The sequence below is a fragment of the Rhinolophus sinicus genome, chromosome 1 (assembly GCF_057876585.1).
Source record: "Rhinolophus sinicus isolate RSI-liver-muscle chromosome 1, RSI-T2T, whole genome shotgun sequence".
Classification (NCBI taxonomy): domain Eukaryota; kingdom Metazoa; phylum Chordata; class Mammalia; order Chiroptera; family Rhinolophidae; genus Rhinolophus; species Rhinolophus sinicus.
Window position 1 is genome coordinate 210,388,157 of NC_142501.1, and position 13,676 is coordinate 210,401,832.

At 48.6% G+C, this 13,676-nt stretch overlaps 1 long non-coding RNA gene across 3 annotated transcripts; it reads right to left on the bottom strand.

Annotated features, from left to right (window-relative positions):
* Positions 1-7,880: 7,880 nt before the first annotated feature.
* On the bottom strand, positions 7,881-12,785 carry LOC141569152 (uncharacterized). 3 transcript variants are annotated; one of them, XR_016019208.1, is made up of 4 exons: positions 12,558-12,785; positions 11,548-11,657; positions 9,644-9,689; positions 7,881-9,257 (listed from the first exon to the last, which is right to left on the bottom strand). It is a non-coding gene; the product is annotated as an uncharacterized LOC141569152 (long non-coding RNA). The 3 variants fall into 3 exon arrangements; XR_016019207.1 differs by lacking the exon at positions 12,558-12,785 and adding an exon at positions 11,886-12,493; XR_016019206.1 differs by lacking the exon at positions 12,558-12,785 and having other exon boundaries at positions 11,548-12,500.
* Positions 12,786-13,676: the final 891 nt, after the last annotated feature.

Sequence of the window (13,676 nt, forward strand, 5' to 3'; positions counted from 1 at the left end):
TTTCTAGTTCAAAAAAAAAGGAATTCCAGGAAGCAGTTAGCCAAGGATGAGTAATAGGAAAAGCAAAGGAACAAACGAAAAATACATGAGATTTGGAAACTGAAAGATGGGTTTGAATGCCAGCTTTCCTATGCACTAGCTGTGTGACTTTAAGCAACTTACTTCACGTCCCTGAGCCTCATCTGAAAAATGTCTGAAAAACAGAGAAACACCTATTAGCCACTCCTGATTCTATGAGCAGAGATTCCCTTCTAAAAACTCTTTCCCCCTCCCCATGGAACCGGTGTTAGTGATCTGGTTGTTGGGCAATAGCCACCAGTCTGCATTTTACAGTTGGTTGGAGCTGATCTGTCAACGTTTCTGCACTGAGGACATTGGCTCTTTTGCAAAGGTCAGTGGGAGGCAGTGACTGGGTGAGGCATTTGTTCTGTAGACTTGCACTTCACCTCAGAGGAGAGCTAGAAACTGGAATGCTACCAGATCGCTCTCCGTCTCTCTCTGCCTCTCTCTTCTTTGATATAATTCTCTTTGCACACCTTTTTTCTCTGCTTCTCATTCACATGGCCAAACATGGGCCCCTGTCAGCTCCTGAGTTTATATGTTATGCCTCTAGTCCAAATTCTGAGCAAGCAGAAAAAAAAAAAAGGCCCATCTTGGTACAGACATCTACCTCTGGTCCAATCAGCTATGGCTCAGCATCCAGTCATGTGGTTCAAACCTGACTGTCAGGACACACTCTGCTGGTTAGGGGTTTGGGGCATGTATTCATTTCCTGTGGCTGCTATAACAAATCAGCACAAAGTTGGTGGCTTAAAACAACCCAAGTGTGCTATCTTCCAGTTCTAGAGGTCAAAATTCCAAAATCGGTCTCACTGGGCTAAAATCAAGGTGTGGCCAGGACTGAGCTCCTTTCTGAAAGGTCCAAGGGAGAATCCATTTCTTTGCCTTCTCCAGTTTGTAGAAGCTGTCCACATATTTTGGCTTTTGGCCCCTTCCTCAATCTTCAAACCCAGCAATGGTGGGTTGAGTCCGTGCAACCTGTCACTCTGACACCTATGCTTCTCCTCCCTCTTTCACATTTAAGAACGCTTGTGATGACGAGGGGCCCACCCAGGAAGTCCAGGATAGTCTCCTATGTGAAGGCCGCTGACTGACAACCTTAATTCCACTCGCCACCTCAATCCCCCCCTTACCATGTAACATAATATATGCACACGTTGCAGGCATAGGATTTAGACATCTTTTGGGGGCCATTGTTCTACCTACCACAGGGGCGTAGCTCCAACAGAAAGGTGGGATGATGATGAACTGGGCAGATACCCCTTGCCTGTCTTCCTGGATGAACAGAGAGAGAGAGAGATCCACCCATAATTTTCCATTTCTCAATGTTTCTAAACCTCCTGCTTATAACACTCCTGGGGCTACAGCAATAAGGAGAGCAGTAGTGCTGCCCTTAAAGGATTTACTATGGCAGGAAGCTTTCACATATCCACAGGATAAGGCAGCGCTCCTCTGAAATCTTCCAGCCCTGACACCTCTAGTCAGAAATGATCCCACTTCGCTTAACCGTCTTAAAGGACACAACTTGCAACAAAGTAATCAACGGTTTCCAAACTTCAAGTTCGCTCTCCCTTCACCCCCGCCAGTTTGGAAGTTGGTGCCACTTCTTCCCAGCACTCGCTTCGTCCACCCCGGGAGTTTCATAAATCACCTCATAAAAACTCATTTACTGGTTTCCCTGACATAATGGCAGAAATAAACTGCTCGATACACACTCGGAAGCCCCCTCCAGAAAACGTGTGCAGCGTTTTGTTGGCGTGGCATCTTGGTTCCCAACCTGGGTGCTACCACCGTTGCTTTCTGACAGTATCTTCCATAATTAAGATGCCTGAACCCTCTACTTTTTATTGAGTTGGATGGCAAATCACAGAATAAATGCTTTCCTTTGCACTTTAAGAGGACTTAATAGGAAAATATTTTTCCTACATCCTGTTTCAAGGGGAAAATGTGATTTTAGAGGACATTTTATAGCTCACAACAGGATATTGAAGGGCATTTGGTTTTGCTTAGTTTATTATGACTGTATTTCTCCAGCATTAAGTGGTGATTTCTGTGATTATTTAGATAAGTCTGATTAAGGTAGTGGGATAGCCATAGAATTGTGGAAATTTTTGACTGGAAAGGGCCTCAAATATCATCCAGGCCAACTCCCCTCATGTTACAGATGAGAAAACATGTGATTTGTCCGAGATCACACATTGAGTTAGTGGGGGGAAATGAGAGTAGATTCTTTATCTCCCAACTGTTCAATGCCCTCAAACCATTATTTTTTTCCTTTTTTGGCAGAAGTGACATGTATACAAAGGGATCCATATGTATCTGTAAGTGCTTTTGAATTTAAGAATTGGGGGTAATTAATAAATGTGGATTTGTGTGGATTTCCTCCCTCCCCCACAATCCATCCTTCCATCGATCTATCCATCCAGTCATTCAGTCATATTCCAAACACATTTTGAATGTCTACTCAGTAAGTGGCACTGTGTTAGGTGCTGAAAATATAAAAACAGATCTGAAGTCCCCACCTTGTACAGGTCAAAGACTAATGGATCAGACTAGTGTATACATAGGTCATTATAATTAACAGTTGCAATAACAAAGTTTGTTGTTTTTAGATGACATCTCTGAAGAATGAAATGTTTCAAAGAAACCTTTAACACCCACCGATCCTCTATGGATAGGAAAAGATCTGCATGAATTCAGAAGGGGCCTCAACTCCAGAAACAGGGTTGTAGAGAAGGTGTTTTCATGGTCCTTTCTGGCCGTTTCAGTCACCCCAGTCTTGATGGGACTCGACAGCAGGTACCAGGTCTCAGCCTGGCATTGTTGCACGAGCTTGTGCTCTGCATCAGACAGCCCTAGATTCAAATCCCCAGGCACTTATTAGTAGGGAGATCTTTAGAAGATGCTTCTTCATCTGCGAATTCAAGATAAAAGTATCTATTCAACAGGGTTGTGTTAAAATGAGATTGTCTGAAGTATGTAGCAGCATCTGGCATGGAGCTGGTAATAAAAATAAAGCTGTGACAATGAGGGTGTGGAGGATGATGTAGATTAAACTTCACAGCTGGAGGTGGTGGAAAGTCTTCTTCAAATATTGGAAGGAGCCCTGGTTGAAACCAGGTCTCTACATGGCCCAGTGTGTGTGGGGTTCAAGAATGAAGGCTGAAATGGTGCCTTGGATTAACGTTGGAAGCAGAGGAAGCTCTTAGAAAGTAAGTGGCTACTGTGGTTTGGGTCCATCTCAGAGAATGTTTCTGGGACTTGCAGTATTTATTCTGGAGAAGACAAGACTTAGGGGATGGGTGAAATAGAGATCCTCAAGTGTGTGAACCGTGGATGAAGAGCAGCTGTTCCCTATTTCTGTTTTGGACAGGAGGAGAGGAAATGAGCTTACGCTGAAGCAGGAGGGAGGGAGGCTAAACATCAGGAAGAATTTCCTGGATGTGGGTGCTGCTGGACTTCAGAATGAGTTACCGTGGTGTTCCAGTGCAGGACAGTGTCTTCTGGCCACGGATCTTTACATGTGGGAGCACTGTCTATGTGTAGGGGTGGCTACACCCTTGAACACTTTCCAAACCAGGGAGCCCATGACACTAACAGCTCCCCGCAACACAAGGACGTGAGTCTCAGCCAACCCCAAACCGCTGTCCTAGGCCTTGGTCTATCATAAGGAACGATTAGGATTCGAGCTGGATGATCTCCTCTGGCAATCGGCACTTAGAACATTCCACAAATACCACAATGGCTCACGCAGGCTACTCCAGCGACCAAGCACCTCCCCTCTTTGAAATTTATTAAGAAATTCTCTGTAGGGCTTCTTTCACCAAAAGTGCATTTAATAAAGCTTGGAATTTCCTCACAACACATTTATTCTTGTTGCTATATTTTTAGCTCTCCATTATGACTTGTCTTCACCTTTCTGCTTTGGAGGCATGAGGCAGGCCAACACAGCAGGATTCCAAAAGTTATCAATAACCAGGAATTGGCCACGCCGCCAGGGTTCTCCCCAACCCTCCCAGGAAAGCCAAGTTTCTCCTTGTTAATTTAGGAAGCCTTTAAGCCAGCCACTGGTTTTAATAAGCATTCATTAAAAAAACGCCGGCAAATTATGGCTCTAAGTTCAAAATTGAATGCGAACGTCTCACTGTGACCATTGGTGGGAGTAGTTTTGAGTTTTTTCCCCCAAAAGTAGCCTCCGGATGGGTTCAGTTTGTGTTTTAAAATAGATTTAAAGTTGAGCAACTATAACTTGGAAGAGGTTTTTAACAAAGAACCTGTGTCATGCGGGGACCAGAACGCAGGACATGGTGAGGCCAAAAAGGAACACCCACGGAGCCATAGATAGGGGAGTCACACCACTATAGTCTCGCTGGCGGCTGGGTTGGAGGCACAGGAAGCAGGAGCCACACGATCCGCAACCCGCCATCCGCTTCTCTGCCAACCAACCAACCAACCGACCAACCGCCTTGCCAGCCTAGCCACGCAGTTATATTAGTGGCTAGTGGCCATCTGATCACAGCTGATGGCCATCTAATAACCAAGCCAGCACCTTTCCACATGAGGCCGAGAGCCTGGAAACTGCTCTCTAGGACTCTGTCCCCACAACCTGTATGTTGGTCATTCAGCAAGTATCAAATATGCCCCTGTACACCCCCAAAGTATTGTGTTGGAAATGCCTGATTTATTATAATAATACATTAATTTTTAAAGTCTGTAATTATACCCAAAGGACTTTCACCTGTTGGGTGCCCCCGTGACGAGGCGTAATTATGAATGAGCCCAGTTTAGCACTCTGTTTCCTTTGTTGAAGGACGGAGTCATGGTTTCCACAACCAACCACACTTGCTCTTATCAGGTAAATCTCCACAGAGTCCCGATAAGTGTGCAAGTTGTCCTTTACTTCAAGTTCCGACCCAGCAGGGTTGACAAAGGGAGGCGAGGCAGAGGCAGCCGGTCTACCCAACCATCGTCCCCGCCCTTGGGGCCAGCATGGGACCTTTGCTCTCCATTGCTAAGGCACCGCCACGCCCACCCTTCTGGTGTGCAGACGGTGTCCTCCCCTCAGACCCCCTTCCTTTTCTTCCCTTCCTCCCTCCCTGACTCCTTGGTCTGTTGAAGCCCTTCAGGTCCTACCCTCTCTTGGGTTGCCATTCATCTTTGTTTCTGCCGCTCGCTCGTAAGGGGACCAAAGGGGGGTGTGCTCCTCCCCACAGGGCGGCGGTCTGTGTAAGCGACAGCCAGACCTTCCGTTCCTGCTTCCAATGTGAGTCCTCGGCCTCCTTCTCGACCTTATGTCTCCCTCCTCCCCTTGGGTCGTAATCCCTGTTAGTCTTCACCTTGGAAACGGAGGATGGGAGTGGAGTGGTACATCCATTCCCCACAAGTAGATAAACTGAAATTTCTTGCTTGGGTGACTGGTTGCCATTAATCGAGGTGGGGGATGGTGAAGATGATGATGATGGTGGTGACGAGATAGCAAATAGCACTTACTGGCTCATTTACAAGCACTGCTATAAGCTTCATGGACAATAAATCACACAGTCCTATGAGGTAGGTAATCTTTTTTTTATTTTATTTTATTGGGGACTATTAGGGAACAGTGTGTTTCTCCAGGGCCCATCAGCTCCAAGTCATTGTCCTTCAATCTAGCTGTGGAGGGCGCAGCTCACTGGTCCATGTGGGAATCGACCCGGCAACCCTCTGTTCAGAGCTTGCGCTCCAATTAACTGAGCCATCTGGCCGCCCCAAGGTAGGTAATCTTATTCCCATTTTATAGATATGAGAAAGCAAGGTACAGAATGGTTAAGACACTTGCCTAAGGTCACACAGCAGAGCACAGGAGAAGTGGAACCCCGACAGCCCAGCTCCAAAACTTGAAAGGCCTCCCATGAAGAGAGCCGTCATGCTGGACGTGCCTGTGGGCCAGCCAGGTGTAAACAGAGAGTAGCTGCAGGAACTCTAGCTTTGAGACTAGAGCTGAACCCACAGGCAGAGCCCAGGAGTCATCTCTCCTCTCAGGCTCCAGGCCTGGCCAGACCTCCCAACTGTGCTGCTCTCCCAGCTCCCCTTGCTGGCCTGTCCTCTCCTTTGCCCCACTCGCCTCACCCCTGCACACCCATCCTCCTTGTTAAAGCCACCCAACCCCACCCCGGTCATCTCCAGGCTTCCTTTACACTTCCTGCCCTCGGAGTTCCTCCTGGTGCCAAGATGTCGGCCTCGCCGTTATTCTGTTGCTGGACCATCAGATTCCTGGCTCCCTTTCACACGAGCATCCCCAAAGCTCACATGTGTGCACGGCAGCCACCAGAGGGATTTGGTTCCGAGTGAAGAAGCAGAGGTGTCACACTCACTGTCTCCTTGGGCAGGCGCATTTTCACCAGGCAGCTCTTTGCCTTCAGTCCGCTCTGCCCCATCTCTGCTCCAGTTGCTGGAGCAGGAACCTGCGATCGCCCCACTCAAAGAATATAATTTACATAAAATAGTTTCCAAATTTATTAAGGGAACAGGCAGCAAAAGGAAACCTGTAATTAAGGAGTGTGAGCACGCATTCAATATCCTTCCACTGGCTGAGGTATCATCTTCCTGAATTAATAAGGTCTGGACAAAAACTGCAGTGTAAAAGGAGGCTCCACTTGGGGTGTTTGTCATCCTGGGTGGGGCAAGCAGCAGGGGCGGAGTCAGCAGGCAAGTGTTAGAGGTCGATCTGTGTTGTTAGGCTGTGTTGCCGACTGAAATTGTCAGGCTGACCCAGGTACAGGTCAGAGGAGGAGCCTGTGTTTGTATGCAACTAGCTATCTACCCATCGATTTGACTGTCCGTCATCCACCTTATCATTTAGCTAACTTTCTATCAATCCATCCTTTTAATACTTATATTCTAGCTTGTTTTCAAAAGCATTTGAAACAAGGAGCCAGAGATCTGGACCCAAGAACAACCAGGGGAAGAATGGGTCAGGCAGGTAGCAGGTAATGCCCAAGGTGAGCTTCACACAGGCCAAAGGCCACCGTCCCCTGAGTAGCCTGTGACAAAGAGGTTTCGCTGGGCTTGGAGTCAGGCGCTGCTGGCGTTGAATCCTGACCTGTTCCTTTACCACCGTTGACTAGTTTCTTCATCTTATTAGTCTTTATGACCAGTCACACTTACCCATTAGGGTGAGGGTAGACGAACAGCCCTGTTACTAATGTGCCCACTATGTCCTATCTGGCAGGCAGAAACTATTGTATTCACTCTTGAAGTACTTACTGAGCACCTACTATGTGTCAGGCACTGCTCTAACTGCAGGAACTATGATAGGGAAGAAGATAGCCCTGTCTGTCCTCACTGAAATTTCTTCACGTATTTATGGGCCTTAGCTCATTAAAAACCCTTACCCAAGGTACCAGATAGTATACAATTTTTCTAAACTTTGGAGACCAAGCAAGGAAGAGTATCAAAACCCAAATCCCAGAGATACATGCTCACATGATTTCATTATAAAAACGTAACAAGAGGTTTTGCTGTTTGTTGTTTGATTTTAGGAAACATAACTATTTACAGAAAAGAAAAAGTAAATATGACCTGATGTTTCAGCTTCAGGCATAATACCCCAGACATTTCTGAAACCCACAAAGAGTCGTTTCTACTTCTCCAGGATGTCTCCCTCTACCCCACCCCGCTGTCTGTCTTCCTTTTTCCTCCAAAGAAATAATGTACACAAACTCTATCTAAGAATGTTGTATGAAAAACACACCAGCGTAGAAAACCCATCCCTAACAAAGTATAAAGTACAAGACTCATTCACTCATTTATTCATTCATGCATTTATTCATTCATTAGACAAATATTTACTAACAGGTACTGTTCGACCAGTACTATGTAAGTGTTAGGAACAAAAAGTTACAAGACAAATGGCTCAGGCCTCAGGGGAGAGAAGCTGCCACACACAGAGACAGCAAACATGCGTCACAGTAAACACTAATGAAGTGACAAGCAGAGGCGGTGGTTCTCCTCCTGAGGCATGGGGAGAGGGAAAACAGCTTCAGGGGACCAACGGCTCTTGCAATGGCCACTCTTCCTTTCTTCTTTCCTCCCTTCCTCCTCTGTCTTCCCTCTTTCCCTTCTCTTTGGAAAGTACTAATGAAAAAGAAATAAATGTCTGAGAGGAGACATGGTGAGGGCATTAATTTCTAGGCTCATGGAATAGGATTCTCAGGACTTAGAAATTAGCATCTATTCCCAAACCCTCATTGGATGTTTGCATCCCTCCTAGAAAAACTTCAGCAAGGGGTTATTTTGTACTCAAATACCCCCATGAATGGGGAACTCTCTCCTTTATGTGAAGCTTTTACTACTTGGGAACACTTTAATTTGTTCATCCAGCAAATACTTACAAAGCCTGGAATGTGTTCCTGGTTCTGTACCAGGAACTGGGAAAACTGAGGTGACCCCTGCTTTCCAGCTGCTCCCAGCCTCCTTGCTTCTTTGAGGCCACCTCTTCTGCCCTGTTTTCCCTCTGTTCCCTCTGCTGTGACGTGGCTTTTTGTTGGGTCACCGTTTGCCCATGTTTCTCCCCAGAAATGAGCCCCAGACTTCAGGTGTGGTCTGACTCATGTGCCTCTCGGGTCTCCCGTTCTGAAAACTGTGTTGTATTAAAGCGACTCAGAAGCTCATTAATGTTTTTGGCAGCCGGGTCCTACTCCGGACTCACCGGAGCTGGCGGCCGCCGGGACCCTCCTTCCCTTTTCTGTTGTTAAGCCTCACCTCCCCCATCACCTCCCTGTGTGGGGCAGTTTGGGACAAATGTTCAGAGTCCAACACCTGCCCTTGTAAAACAGTCTTATTACATTAGTCCCCTTGTTTTAGCTTCTCGAACTTTTGAATCTTGTTTCTGTTACCCAAGAAGAGCTCCAAAGCTCTGCAAAGTTAGTGAGTGTGTGTGTGTGTGTGTTTGCGTGTACACACCTGGTACAGCTTTGAGGAGCCCACCCATAGCTTTCTGAACACTCCTGCATGAATGCAGCTCATTCATACACAAATTTATTCATTCTGCAACATTTATTCAGCATCCCCTCATAAAACGCTTGTTCTCTGAGAACTTTTGGCCTCAGCATTACAAAGAAAATGGAAGCAAAGTAATCCACACTGAGGAGTGAATGGCTGCAGTATTCACCCTCTTCTTAAGGATCCCAGGGTGTTTGCTTGTTAATCCAAATGAGAACCTGATTGGTGAAAGAGCAGACAGTAATATCAGGACTAAATGGAAGTTTGTTTTCAATTGTATTATTCAGCTAACTGTGACAAAGAGACCTTTCAACGCACCACCCATCCTCTCCTGTGGTGGAGCTTCTGGAGCAGGAGGCTGGCTAACCCCCAGGACCTAGAAATGTTCAGAGGGTCTTCAGCACACACTCTGCTCATCCCATTATCCCCCAGGAAACTGCACTGCGAGCCTCAGTGCCGTGGGGACCCCAGAGCCTGTCTCCAGCCTCAACTCACAACTTTCTCCTTTGGTATTGGAACGGGGTGGCAGACTTTGGCTCAAATCTGTTTCTCACGGCAATTTCTTGCCCAGACCATCCCCCGTTAGAAGAAAGCTCCCACTTACTGTGTTGGGATGAGTCCACAGGGACCAGGGTTTGTGCCTCGGGAGTCTGGGTAGAAATGGGGTAGTAGAGCTTTAGCTGATCCAGCCTCGGGAAAAGCAATCTAATGTGATAATAATATCACTTTCTCGTAGCATTATTACAAAGATTAAACGACATGTCATTGTAAAATGCTTAACACAGTTCCAGGCTTAAGGTAAGTGTCTGTCGCTAGTGTGTCAGTTAGGAAAGCTAGTAACTAACACGGAACGCAATCCCTGACACAAAATCCTCCATATACTACCGTAACCAGCGAGGGGTGTTACTGTCCTCAAATGGTTTACATTTGGCTATTGTGAATAATGCCCCAAGGGGTGTGAAAATATCAGCTGGGGTCCCCACTTTGAATTCTTTCAGGGATACACCCAGAAGTGAAATCACTGGGTCGTGTAATAATTCTGTTTCCTGCCGGCAGTGCACCAGGGTTCTAGCTATTCCACATCTCTGCCAGCACGCATTATTTTCTGTTTCTTTTTTCTTCTTTTTTTCTAATAGCCCTCCTCAGTGTATTGTTTTTCGACATACTGTGTACTTTACCTATTCTGACTTTTTTTTTTCTTCTTTCACTAGAATTCAGGCTCACAAGGGCAAGGGTCTTTGTTTCATTCACTGTCTCACTTGTGCCCAGAAATAAAAGGCTGGCATGTTGGGGATGCTCAGTAAGTACTGCGAGTGGATAGATGGGTGAGGAAGCGGAGGCTCTGAGGGGCGCTGCCATGGGCACACAGCCAGTGAGAGGGGGCGCTGGGACTCCATGCAGTGCCCTTTGTGCTGAGTCCTACAGAGCGCTGTGTGTGGGTGCTGTGGATACTGTGATGCTTAAGGCACTGCCCTGGTCCTCGGGGGCTGGCTGTTGGCAGGGAGACGCAGAGACTTAAATAAAAGAGCAACAGTGTTTTCTGGGCCACTGGGAGCTATTGCGCGGATGTGTCCATGCTCTGCCCAGAGACCCCCACACTCCTCAGATGCCCTTTACTGCACGCACGCCCCTCACCCCAAACTTGTGTGTATTGTGCTGTTAAAGCCCCACACCAGCAGCCTTCTTCAGGGCACTATCCTGGGCTGCTGGAGTCGCCCCTACACTGGCAGAGAGAGTAACAAGCAGTTCCTGAAGATGTGTCTCTCCCAGCCTTCCCCACTTGTCCCCCTGCTCCCCCCATGCCCCCCAAGCCAAAGACTGACAGGTAGGATACTAGGAGAGTCACCTTCCCAGCCTTCAGGCAGGACAAGCTCAGAGGTGTAATTGACTCTGGGTCAGGCTGAGTGGGCCTCACCTACCTGTGGTCCTGTGTGCCCTCCTCTCCAGTGGTGTCCGCCCCCACCTCCCCGTCTGCTTCCTCCTGGGTGCTCTTCCTTCATGAATCCCTTGCCCGCTAACTCTAGTCTCAGAGTCAGCATCTGGGAAACCTGGTGCTACACATTGTCTACCCAACGCCTCTCCTCCCTCCTGCCTGGCTCAGGGGCCAGGTATGTGGCCCAGTCAAGGCTCCAAGCAACCACCTCTGGCTCCAGGGCTCCTGTGCTAAAGAAACCAAAAAGGGCTGAAGGTGGGCGAAGACTCCTGGGTGAGCCCAGAGAGCCTTATAGGGGAGGCTACGAGTTCATTAGGTAGAAAATGGGGGGAAGAGCCATGGGTTGATGTAAAAGACAAAGGAGCCTGGGTAAGGTGAGTGGGGAAAAGGGGTGGGGGAGGAAGGGATTGGAAAGGAGAAGTGAATGAGTGCTGGCTTGGACCCCACCATGTCTCCATTTGAAAATGACCACCTCCCCCAGGCCCCAGAACCCCGCCCCCCCCACACACCAGCTGTCCCTGTGAGACCCCTGCAATCCAGACAAACGTGTGCAGTGATTTACTCCCACCATGTACCTTTTTCTCCTGGTCGGCCTCAGGATTCCTTTGGTCTCAGAAATAGCCAAAGGGGCAAATTTTACTTCCGAAAAGAATAAATTGAAGATAATTACGCATTCGGTTTGAGGCTGAAATGAACAAAAAGCGTCTCATTATTGGCCCCCTTTGGGGAAGGCGTCCCCCCACCTCACACCAGAGGAGCCGATATTAACCACAAGACCCGACGCCCGCGCCCCCTCCGTGTCCCCGGCGCGGCGGGGCAGGGAAGGCCACTGCGCCCTCTTGGACCTTCTGGCCCCGCCGCTCCGCGGGCGCAGCCCCGCGGGGATCGCCTGCGGAGCTGGCGGGCAGCTCACACTTTGAAGTGCGGCGGGGCCTAATGAGGGGCTTGCTGGGCCACGGGGATCAAGTGTCAGCGCTGCCCCCAGACGCCGCTGGGCAGACAAAGGGCGCTGGGCCGCCTCGCGGAGCCGGGAGGAGCCGGCCAGAGGCGGAGACGGGCGCGCCGCGGGGTCCCGCACGCCGGGGTCCAGCTCCCCGGCGCCCCGACCGCTGCCTCCGGAGCCCGGCTTTCCCGAGGCGGGAACTGCAGCGCAAGACACTCCAGCCTCAACAAGAACGCGCCTTTGCACAGCCCCGGCCCGAACGACATTTTGTTTGTGACAGCGTGACCTCGGATTTCGCCTACTACGGGTGACGCGCTCGCTGAGGGCAATCCGTTCTTTACGCCGCCACAGGAACGCCTTACAGCACTAACTGCTGGGCCCTCGTCTAAACCCTTTCGCTTCTCTCGTTTAACCCGTGTCCGTCTCCCGTAACTCTCCGAGGCGGCCGGGATGGGTAGGCCGGCCCCGTGGTACAGGCGAAGGAACCGAGCCTCGGTCTGAAGCACCACAAGTGATGCAGGCACGCTGGCTGGCCCCGAGTTCCCGACACATCAGGCTTTTTTATATTCGGCATTTTGCTTACCTGGCATCCCCCACCTCTATTTTGCTTATTAAAATATATTACATTCAACTGTTATTTACCTTGGATACCAAGTTTTTGTGCGCCTCTTAAATTTTGCATCCCCAGCGACTGAGGTACCGCCCAGCTGGTACTTTCTCCTCTCACCTGCCTGGCAAGCCTGGCGAGGGAGGCCTTTGGCGTCTCACAAGCTCCCACGGTTAGGGGCACTCCCCTTCATCTTTCAGAAGGGGAAGAAACCAACGCTCAAAGTGACTTGCCCAAGGATTCCTGGCAGGCTAATCTGACACCAGTCCTGAGCTAGTTAAGGTACCAAGTTTTGGTAAGTGGCAGACCCTTAGGTACCTCGGTTTTGGAGGGCCCAGCCCTCATCCCAGCAAACCCCTAAGAAGAGCAACACCACACACATTACATATAGCCTTCTTATTGCAACATTTTAAAGGATTTTTTTATAATTTTAATTTTGCTTTTACTTGGCTACAAGACCCTAATTTACAATGACTGCGATTTCTTAGGACTGCTTGGGCAAACAGGGAAATTCTTGCAAAATGAGAAAATCTAAATCGTTTTCACATGTAATGAAATTTTTAGGAATAATTAATTTAGCAATTTAATGATGTTGACACGGTGCTACCTTTTGTAGACATTTAATTAAACATTTATTAATTTTGACTTTGTAGTTTGCTTTTCTCATGGTGGAGCCAAAAATTGGTTTTCCACGTCTCCAACATTTTTGTTGGAAAGCCGTCCTAGTAGCTTGTGAGTCCCAGGTACTCTGCCTAGGGTACCCAACCGCTGGAATGGTCTTGCCCACCCGCGCCCCGCCCAGTACAGGCCCCGCCCCCTCTCTGCGGCCCGCGGGATTGGGGGCAAGGGCGGGGGCTAGGGGTGCGTTGCCGAGGTCACCTCCTGTCCTTGCAGTGTGTGTGTGTGGCTTTCAGGTAAGCAGAACCTCCTTGGTTCAGCCCTTATAAAGCTGTGAGTTTCCCCAGACTGGTGTCTAACTGTAACCATGTCCCAATCACCGGCCTACCCTCAATAGAAAGTGGAGACTTTGTTAACATGGGTTGAATTATAACTTTCGCATGGAAGGGGAGAGGGATGTAAGATAGAAAGTGGACCAGAAAAGGTGTGGGGAGTCCCAATGCTACTACTAACGCTGTAAGTCCCTAAGGAGGTCT